This window comes from Cannabis sativa, chromosome 3, assembly GCF_029168945.1.
Source record: "Cannabis sativa cultivar Pink pepper isolate KNU-18-1 chromosome 3, ASM2916894v1, whole genome shotgun sequence".
NCBI lineage: Eukaryota > Viridiplantae > Streptophyta > Magnoliopsida > Rosales > Cannabaceae > Cannabis > Cannabis sativa.
The window spans coordinates 4,193,339-4,205,421 of NC_083603.1; positions in this window are offsets into that span (position 1 = coordinate 4,193,339).

Here is a 12,083-nt window from a genome sequence, read left to right on the forward strand (position 1 = left end):
CGTGAAAGTACATCACGGGACAAAATCGTGTCCCTATATTTATATATACCACTTTTAATACTGTCAACGATCGGTGTACATAGTTTTTAGTCAAAAATTTTACTAATTAATATTTTATAATAGTTAGTAGTTACACAATGAAAAAGCTATGTTGTCAGTAAGAAAAATATACACAAAACTACTTTGCATTGAATTCAACTGAAGTTTCAATTGTATACATAGAAAATATATTCCTTCCAGTCCTTTTTTTTTTTTTTTGAGGTAATTAGTGGAAAAAATATACCTATTTAACAATAGTCTTTACATAATTTAACAGATAATAATAATTTGTTTACATATGTACCAAGAATATTATGATATAATAATATTTTGGGCTTGGAATGTACTTCAGATCTCTAGGCCCAGGCCCAAAACAAAACCCGTAAATGGACCTGGGCTATAAAGGTTACTGACTGACCCAATTACCTCATTATCCATAAATTATTATTTCACATGCAAAGTTTAAGATTTTATACTCAAAAAAAAAAAAAAAATATAAAAGATTGAAATTTGGAACTATTTATGTAACCCTAGTAAGATGTCTTGCCACATATAGATTTTTTCAATATGTTTTTTTTATGTATATTATATCAATCATTAATTAACTAATTAATTAATAATCTAGGCAAAAATACAATACAAATAAAATAAAATTCATAATTACATTTGATCCATTTTATTATTTGTAGTACAATAGAAAGATGCATATATGAGTGTGACAGAGCTCTTTAACCCAAGCTAGAGGCCAATATAGTAATTTCAAAGGAATAACTAAGTAGTAGTAAAAATAAAAAGTTTTATATTTATTTTTATTTTTTGGTAATTATAAATAAATAAATAAATAAATAAAAAAAGAAAGAGATTTGAATATTGCAGAGCACTAATAAGGTAAGAAAGAAAGTGATATGACAAGACAACCCCACGCTTGTCCCCCTTGCTCCCCATTATTGTTTCAGTTTCCACTGTGCTTTGCTTTCTTCTCTCTCTCTCTCTCTTTAAGGTTTTTCTTATATTGGGTTTCTTGATGTTCTTATCTATATATTTAGAGATACATAGAACATTTATGATTTATCTCCTAAGTATATATAACTTGATTTCCTTTCTTAATTATACTTAATTTGTAGAGTTTAATTCAGGCTAGTTTTGTTGTGGCGGTGTTATTTTTATTAGGGTGAGAATTCTCGAGGTGCATTTCGATGATCTTAATTAAGACAGAATGCGGTATAAGATTTTTATAGCTGACACGTGGTAGGATTGTTAAGGCTATTGGAATGAGGAAAGAATCTGCACTACGAATTTTTTTTTTTTTATATATATAAAAATGAAAAGAAAACAAAAGGTTAAACAAAGAGATTGTTTTGCCTTAATATTCTTCAGTATAATAATTAATTAACATATCAAATTAACTAATAATCAAAAACAAACTTTGACCTTCCTTTCAACACTTTATCTCTTCTTTTAACTATTTTAATTACAAATCCCAAATTATGATAAAAGTTGGGCAAAATTAAGAATTTAAATTCTATGTAAAGAGTTGAAATTGAAGTCTACCATAACACTTATTAATTTAAATGGTGTTATGCAAAAATTTCCAAAACTATTCCCACACATATGTAAACCAATATATATATATACATATACATTTAATACACTGTATTTAATTATATATATGCTTTTTTTCAAAACATGATACGTGTAGGGGTATTAGCTAGGGTTTTAAGAGGGTGTGCCGTACGTTTAAATCATTGTACGGACATATTAAGTAATTAAGTAGATAAATAAATAAAAAATATATATAATAAAAAAATATATTATTATTGAGCACTATTATATTTTTTAAATTTTCTTAAATTATATAAAATCGATAATTATTTATACTGATATTAAAAAATACTAAGTATTAATGATATATTTTAGCATATATTCTCAACAAAAAAAAAGTCAAAATCTTTGGGCAAAGGAACTTATTGACAATTTATTACTTATTTAAATTATGATCGATTCATTGATCTCTTTACTATTATTAGTTGTTTTGTTTGGTACAACAAGCAACAGATAAGATATTAATGAGAGTATTAATTAATTTAGATCAATATATATACATGTTGGATATTTAAGCTATATATATTTACATATATATTAATTGTTGTACGTGTTTTGATGAGTACGTTGATAGTTGTGATTATTAATTATATATAAGTTCGATATTGATATGGTCCCCTATACCCCTACCATGCATATATATATGATCATATATACAAATTTATTATTAACTAATAATTAATAAACAAAATTTTATGCAACTGCACACTACAATATATACATATAAACATCCCATTAATAATTAACATTCCGTACTATCAAATTTTAAATATATATATATTTTTTTATTATTATTCAAGCGTTTATATATTACACAATACATAACTTGGGACTCGAACCCAGAACCTCCAACACACACGCACCCTCCTATGGCCACTTGAGCTACCCTCAAGTGGTTTATATATTTATTTCTTTTCTTAAAGAAAAGATATAGTTATTTATGTACACAGGAAAAAAAATGAAAAATATAATAATTTTATTTATCCTTAAACCTATCCAATGATAATCTATATGTGTAAATTTATGGTAATTTTATAAACTTTTAAATTATACTTATAATCATGTATATTATAGTTAATTATCATTGTTTGTAAATTTTTTTAAAATTTTAGAATAATTTATAGTATTGAAATTAGATCTTTAAATATATTTTGTTATATGCGAGATTATTTTTCTTATATACTGCTTGAATTTTATTTTTAACACTATAAATTTATTGAAATTTTCAAAAAATAAAATAAAATATAAGTGGGATTTTAAATAAGTAAAACGCATACGATTATGAAATAAAATTTATTAGAAAACTCTTCTCGTGATGCAGATTCATTCCCCACTCCTTTAATATATAGCCTTGATAATCCCACCATGTGTCAGCTATAATGGTCTTATACCTCATCCTGCCTTAATTAGGTCATCGGTATGCACCTCGAGAGTTCTCGCCCTAATAAGAATAACACTGCCACAAAAAGCTAGCCTCAAACTCTACAAATCAAGTTAATAATATAAATATGTATATTGTTTTCTCTGAGAAAAAAGGGATTTCTTTCTCACAGAATGAAGTAACGGGAAGAAAGTCATTTTTCTAATCGTAGGGATCGTGTGAACGATCATGTGAACGTTGCTGAAAATACAAAGTACTGAGAAAGCGTCTCTGCTTACTAATTGATTAAACACGTTTAAAAATTATTTTACTTAATTAATTAAAAATAATAATTTAATAAATAAATTTTCTCCAAAAAGATAAGTGACATAACACCCGCCAGGCAATTCGGCTCGACACGGTTGGCGCGCATGGTGGTTCGATGTGCGAATCCTCACCCATGCGCACAAAACTAGATTTCCCTTGAGCCCCAACCCATGTTCCAAATTTGCACATTATATACACTTCTAATAAAGTGTTTCTATCCCATGTGAGACTATACACTCACACACTTTACTTCTCATTTGTAAAATTTCACTAAGTTCCAGCAACTTCTTTATCAAAATAAATAAATAAATAAAAATATTTTCTCTCCTTTTCTTTAGATTTTCTTTCTCTCAAATATTTTCTATCTCTCCTATTTTCTTTCCTCTCTACCAAACATACCTAGGTAAGAGGTAAGATACAATTCCACCATGTTGTAAATCTCACAACACAAACTCAACACACACAACAATGCACACAAACAAAAAATCAAACCAGAACTTAAAACAAACAAGATATGAACATGATCATGAAACACAAAACAGAGAAAATGTAATAAAGAGATGAGATAAATAATTTATCTTGGTTCGGATCTCAATGTGAGTCCTACTTCAGCTCTCCCCTAAAAAAATTCTCCACTATGTAGGTTTATTAACAAACACCAATTAAGAGTAATACAAAATTAGAATCGCTGAGAGAGAAAATAACTCTCAAACCACTATGGTTGAGCTGCTCGAGATACCACGAATGTCATGTTTCTTCATCTTCAAAAGTGTTCTTCTTTGGCTCTCTTTCTCACCAGTGACGGACTCACTTGTATTAGTGTGGGGGCTATAGCCCCACTAACAAAAATATTACTTTTTAAAAAATTAAATGTAATTTTTTTAATTTGATAATTATAGGCTGAAATAGTAAAAAAAGCCTCCACAAAATTAAATAAATCTAATAAGAGTGATTATAATATAGGTATAAATATTTTCCAATGATAAATAAGTCCTCACAAAATAAAAAATTCTGGGTCCGTTTCTCACTCAATCTCTCTTAGTTTTCTCTCTTACTCTCTTAATCTCTTTACTTCAATTGAAATGAGGTTACAAGGCACTATTTATACAGTTTAGTCAAGCTCACAACTCGAGCTAACTAACACTAAAAAACACACTCAACTAACTAACAACGTTAACTAACTTCCTAACTAACTCTTTCAAGAGAAGAAAGAGTATTCCAAAACTAATTTAATAGTGGATTACTAATCACACAACAATATTCTTTATATGTCACTTTGGAATCGAAGGAAAAAAACCCTTTATATAGCTTATTGATTCAGCTTTCTTTAATTTGTATATTAATTATTATTCTTTTACATATTTTAATTAATTAACGAATCAAACTTCTCTCAAAGTAAGATTATGTTACATTATTTTAATTTAATCATATAAGTGCTTAATAAATTAATTATTGTATCTTCTACATGCTTATTTTGCATTATCTTTTATTGCAAAGTGAAAAGGCAACTAACATATTAATTTCCATTTTGAGGCTTAAGAAAAAAGCACCTTTTGCTTTAGAAAATATATAAAAATTATATTAATTAAATTAACAAACAATCCGTACTATATACTAAAAGGTGGGAGACCAAATAAAGATATAAATCAAAGTTTTGCTTTTGCTATATAAATTAATATAGAAAGCAAAAAAATATGGAATACCATCTAATTAGGGAAATCAATTATTTGGTTCATGTATCTGTTCTGTTAACTAAAGTTAATGCTATGTGGATATGATTATCACTTCGGTTATGGCGACCGACCGATCAATTCCAATGTAACATCGATGCTTAATGAAGGATTTTCATTTAAAAAATTAATTGAAATACTTAAAATATTTTTTTGTGTCATTTCGTTATAATACCATTTATTGTAATAAGTTCGTAAATATTTTTAAGAAAAATTTAGATAATTAAATGTACATAAATCAGAATAAGTAATCATTTTCCATATGTATAAAGTTAAAAAAAAAATGTGTAAAACATACTGGTTTCAATTCTATTTTGTAGATTTTTTTTTTAAAAAAAAATCTTGCAAATAGCGCATGCTATAACTATGATAAATATCATCATTAAAAAACAATTAAAAAAAAATATTTCAAGTACTTCAATTAGAGTGTACCCCATGACTATAGGGCTTTTTTTTTGGGCCTTATTGTAATTTTTTTTATGAGTGTGCCTTATTGTAATTACTTTCATAAAATATGAGAAATGTTAAAAGATACCACTTGTGTCTAGTAATTTTTAGGAAATAACGATAACTAATCGTAAAAAACTATTTCTAGAAGGTGTTGAGCACCACTCGTGCCTAATAACAGTACTCATAAAATTGATGTAGGAGCAAGCCTTAACCCTCATTGGTTGGGCCACTTAATTGTAGTTGCTTTAGGACTTCTACTAATTTTTTTTTTTATTTTATCAAATTATATTATAAATTATCTAATATTTATATAAATTTGTAGGAGGTTCCAAATAAATGTATTATCCTTATTACATAAAAAGAACTAAATAAATAAATAAGATTGTAACCTATTCATGTGTTCTAAAAACAACACGAAAAATGTGTTGCCTAACATAAAAGTAGAGAGATGTTTACAATGATGCACATAGTTTTCGATTCCCAATTGGAACAAGTTCCCTTTAGAGTCTTGATAACTGTCTCAGAAACTACAAGAAATGTTACTTTTGCCAGCACATCACATTTTTGTGCTAGCAAAAGTTAATATTGCGATGGTAAAATAGAATTTACTTGTGATGTGGTTGTAAAAGGGAGTTGGCAAATCAATGTTGGTATTAGAACTTTTGCCAGCATAAAATGAAAAGCGCTGGCAAAAATGACTTTTACCAGTGCGTAAATGCGCTGGTAAAAGTTAGATTTTAGCCACTGTAAATGTATGCTGGTAAAACTTTGACCTCTTTACTAGCACAGTTTGCGAAATGTGCTGGTAAAAGTTACTTTTACCAGCGCAGTAGCGAACTAAGCTGATAAAAGTGATATTTCTTGTAGTGTATAGTTACTCTCAACCATCACAAAAGGGTATAGAAACGAAGTAGTAGTCTCCATGGCTAAAAGACAGACTGCAGCTTCTCCAATAAGGGGATCATAGAAGTTAAGTAAGTTTGTGGCCACCCACAAAATTGACTCTGTGTGGTCCCTAGCCAAAGCCACAACACACATGGAATCGCACCCAACTCTCACATCAAATTAATTTTGACCCAATCATTGGGTGGAGGGGATCAAACAGGAGACTCAACGGCTTTTGACGAAGCAAATAAACATAGCCCATAGTCTACGTAATAGATAGAGATAGAGTCAATATAATGTTTAATGTTACACAGAAAATTATTGTGTACCTTGTCGTTGCGAACCCTGCAAATCGAATCTTCCACAATTGAGGAATAGAGAAATAATTTGTCAACATCAACCCCTTTTGATTTTAGATTCCATAAAAATTTAATCCAATCCCAAACCTGAGCGCCGAAATCAAAAATTGACATCACTCTCCAAGGAGAAGATCGCCAAAGGTGAAAAGTAAAGTTGCAGTAGAAGAAAAGATGCTCCATCGTTTCCTCACCCTCCCCACAAAGAGGACAAGTAACCTCCTCAATATGCATTCTCCTAGCGAGGAGGGCACGAATAGGAAGAACATTAGAAAGAATGCTCCACCAAAGAACCTTGTGACGTTCAAGACTTTAGTGCTCCATAACTTGTTCCACAACTCTAGGGCAACATCACACACAGGGGCGCGGTCAAATGCTTGAATAAGGTAGGCAGACTTGGTAGAAAACAAACCACTCAGTTCTTTAGTCCATATCATAAAAATAAATAAATAACATATAAAAATTGCTTACTACTTAGCTAGAAAAACTACTGGTAACAACTCGTATGATCACTGGAAAAGATATAACATTTCGAAACATAGATATACCAAATGGATTTTTGCTTGGAAAATGTTTAAAACCATGAAGAGATTGAGAAAGCAAGGTACTTTTATTTATTGGAGAAAATTGTTTCGAAACACATGAGCATTAATTTATTTTTCAAGTAAGTATTTGTATAGTAATATACAATCTTCTTAGATGCGGGGTGTAAAGCAAGTAGGATAAGCCAAATTAAAAGTTTACACATGGTGTTTAGTGCATAATTACACATAAAGTCAATTTTGTAATTTATAATTGGAAGATTGAATAGTATTTGAAAAGATTTGTACAGAAAGTGAATGAGTTTTAGTGATTGTAATGGTTCTGATTTAATTTACCAAAAAGAAAAAAAGAAAAAAGAAAAAAAAAATCTTGTTGAATTGTTAATTTGTTATCGATTTCATGAGACTCAAAAGTTAACTTATTATCATTGTAAGGCTTATACAATAAAATTACTATAACTTATAAGTAAAATTGAAAAAGTTGTGACAAAGTTAGAAAGTACTTGACAAATAGTTATATGGTTCATTTTAAAATATTTAGAAATTAAAAAAAAAAATTTATTAAGAACAATTTTTTATTCACAAAAGAATTTTGTGGCACAATGTTGTAATTTTTATTATTTTTAGAAGACTTTTGTATTACAAAATGGGTATGAGTACTATGGTTATATGGGTACTATATAGTAACATTTTGTTTAGATCAAACTTTACCATATAAATTAATTTATTTTTTAAAATTCTCACTCTTTAAATCATTTTTCATTTTTGCCCTAGATGCTCCTCATGATACCATCATCTCTCTAAGATTGAGGCCCATTTTAGGATTTTGTTGGTTTATAAATTACTACTTATTTTATTCCACAAAACCTAAACACATTTTGATCACTCTTCCAATATTTGCAAGTGATTAATTCAATAAATTTAGGTAGCGTTTGGTTGGAGGTAATGAAATGGAATGGAATGGAAAGGAAACAATTTTCATTGCATTCCTTTGTTTGGTTGCTTTTTAAAGTATTGGAATGGCATTCCAATGGAATGCTCTTTCCACCATTTTGGTGGAATGGCCATTCAATTTTAAAAAGAAATGAATGACCATTCTAATGTAACAAGAAAAAAATTTTAATTATTTTTTTATCAATTTTTTTTTATGCATTTTAAATTTTATTCATTTCCATTCCTATTCCTATTCCCATTCTTATTCCTATATTTTCATTCCTCCCAACGAAACGCCTCCTTAGATGCATGCAACACCAAACTATATGAACACATCTAATAGCAAGTTTTTATTAATGTTTTAATTTAACAATTTATATTAAAAATAGAAAAAATATTTCATTTTATTCCATTCTTTTTATTCATTTTTACAAAAAATAATTAAAAATATTAATTATTCTATTTGAACTATGTTTATACTTTTGTTTTAATTATTTAAAAAAAAAATAGAAGAAAAGACTATTTTAATTTAAATTATAGATTTTTTAATTACATTAAATTTTATATCATTTTTTTCTCAATCTATTTTAATTGTTCTAAGGTCACTTTTAATATGTAATATTTTCCTAACAATGAGGAGAGAATAATTATATGGTTTTCTTATTTAATTCATTATATAAGTCACTTTTCACATAAAGATATAAATATATATATAAATTAACTTCAAAACATTTTATGTTTGAACTAAAAATATTCATTGAATTGAGACCCACCCCCATAAATTTTTTTTTTATTTTTATAAAAAAAAGCACAAAAAGAATACTATAATAAAAGATGTATTTTATTTATTTTTTATATGCTGCTTTAGATTTAGACCTAATAAGCAATTGTACTCACCCTATTAGATCATTGGATTTGAATAGTAAGGGGAAAAAGAAATCCCAAATTGAGTTGTTTAAGTACATCACTTTATTTTTCTCACTTAACCCTAAAAACAAATATTTACTATACTATAAGTAATAGTTATGACTCCTCTTATTTGTATGAGAAACGCTAAAATGTATCAGTGGTGTCTAATATTTTTTTATGTGTTAATATCATTATTAGTCCAAATAAATATCGGGTCTCATATAGTTTAGTATAATAATTTTTAAGGAGTATCGTTAGCCAATTGCAAGACGACATATCTAGAGGTGTTAAGCACTATTGGTATCCAATAATAATGCTATATTTATATATATTCGGGGTAAGTTTACAGTACATCCTAGGGTTGTACAAAAAAATTTGTAAACCGCCCAAACCGAACCGAAAAAACCGATAAAAATTACAAACTGAAATAACCCGAAAAAATTACAAACCGCCCAATCTGTTAATTGGGCGGGTTGAAAATAGGTCCAACCTGCCCAATTAAACAGACCAACCCGACCAACCCGATTTTGCACCTTTAATTTTTTTTTTAAGTTTTTAGTTTTTATTATATATAACATAAATGATTAAATATATAATTATATAAAGTTATATACTTAATTATTAATTTTAAAGTCATATATATAGTGTTATACTTTGGTGGAATATAATTTTTTTAATTTATCTTTTTAATTTTTATTGATTTTGACTTTAAAACTAAAACTAAAAAAAAAAAAAAAAGTTTGGCCGGTTTGGGCGGGTTAAGCCGACCAAACCGCCCAAACCGTTGGTCGGTTTATAGATTTTTTTTTACATTGAGCGGGTTGCACTTAAATTTTAGCAACCCGAACTTTAGATTGGGTTAGAAAATATATAGGATAAACCGCCCAAACCGACCTCATGGGAAGTTTTCCCAGGAAGCGTGCGAGTGAGGACAAAGCATGCTGAAAACACTTGTGTTGGTCTGTAGGGTCAGTTATCAATCCAGAATGCAGCCAGAGTGGCGTACCCGTGTATAAGAGCCATTATTCCATGGGTGTAAGGACCCAATGGAGGTTTGAAGCGGGGACGTTACAACTTTTCTTTGAAAATTTAAAGTTTTAGTTAGATATTACCGTTAAATACTAACTGGATTACTACTGTATCGACTTCGAGGTTTTACCGTTACATATACACAGATGTATACAGTGGTCATCCAGTTGATATTTAACGGTAATATTTAACTGGCGTGTCAAATTTGCAAAGAAAAATAAACATAAGGGAGTTTTGCCACAAAAAAAAAAAAAAGATAAGAGGGTTAAGTGTATAAAACTTAAAACATAAGGGAGTTTTGCCACAAAAAAAAATAAGGAGGTTAAGTGTATAAAAATTAAAATATAAGGGAGTTTTACCACCAAAAATAAAAATAAAGAGGTTAAGTGTATAAAAATTAAAACATAAGGGGGTTTCGCCGTAAATTGCTCAAAATAATATTATAATTTTTTTCAATGCTAAAAACAAAATCAATCCACCAATAAAACAAAATCTAACAAATTTATAAAAAAATTTAAAACCCTACTACAAAAATTATCAACATACATATTATATAGGTTATTTTATCAATATAAAAAAGTAATAAAAAAAATTATAAAAATATAGTTATATAGAATTTTAAATATTTTTATATGATATTTATAATTTTATTTAGAGAAAATACTATTTTTTGTTGTTAATTTTCTATTATTTATATATTTTAATTTATTATTGTTTTAATATTATTTTTTTTATTATTTTTGAATTACTCTACAAGTATGAAAAAATATTTTCGTCTTATCTACATAAAATATAAAATTAATATTTTAGGTAGATATTCCTATGATCCCACATGAAGTTGGTATACATTTTTTTTTTTAAAAAAATCAAAGATATTAATTAAATAAAAAATATATAAATATAATTAATGTAGTTATTAATATTATAGAAGTTAATGAAAAGGGACAAGAGGGGTTCTGTTACCCCAAAACAGAGTCCTGTAATGTCTGCCAACCATAACTAAAACTAAACAAAACACAGTACTTTTGTTTTGTGTTTTCAATTTCACACTTTCCTATTAATTAATTAATTAAATAATTAAATATATTATAAAATTATACCAAAATAATTTGAATGACTACTCATGTTTCCTAGGCAACAAAAAAACATTACATAAAATTATATATATAGCTAGCTATGACCAATGGTCACACCCTGTTAACTGAAGTTAACACTCTGATTATTTATTTATTTATTTATTAATATTTATAATGCTTTTGATAAAAATGAGACAGAGAAGACAGAAGTGTAGATTAATCAATTCAATGACATTTTTTTTTATCTCTCTATTCAGATCACTCGATCCTATAAATATATATATAGATGTATATAGCTATATAGCTAGTTAAAATATATATATATAGGCCGAAAAGGCAAAAGGAATGAGAGAAAAACTTTGAATTGAAAGAAAAGAAAGAATGAGTAGACTGATTTATATGTATACATAATATATATCATCATCACCTATATATATGTGTACATATATATATATAACATAGATATCTGTTTCTCTGTTTTTAATGAAGAGTCCAATATGACACAATCACCAGTATACATAACATTTATATTAGTTTTAGAGAGAGAAAGAGAAAGAGAAGTGTGGTAGTGTCAGCATCATGGGGTTCTTAGTTGGCACGTGGGAGTCAGTGCATAAAGATATATTTATATATATATATATATATTAGGGTTCTTATTATTCTTATCTATTATTATGTTAGTTTAGTTAAGTATCGAATTTTATATAATTGAAGAAAATAATATTTAAGAAATATTACTAACTAATTATAGATGTTACTTATAAAAGATACTGTGACAGTTACTAATCTCGTAATCTGTAAAGAGAAATACCGAGTAAGTTGTGCAATCTCACACCACCTAGAAA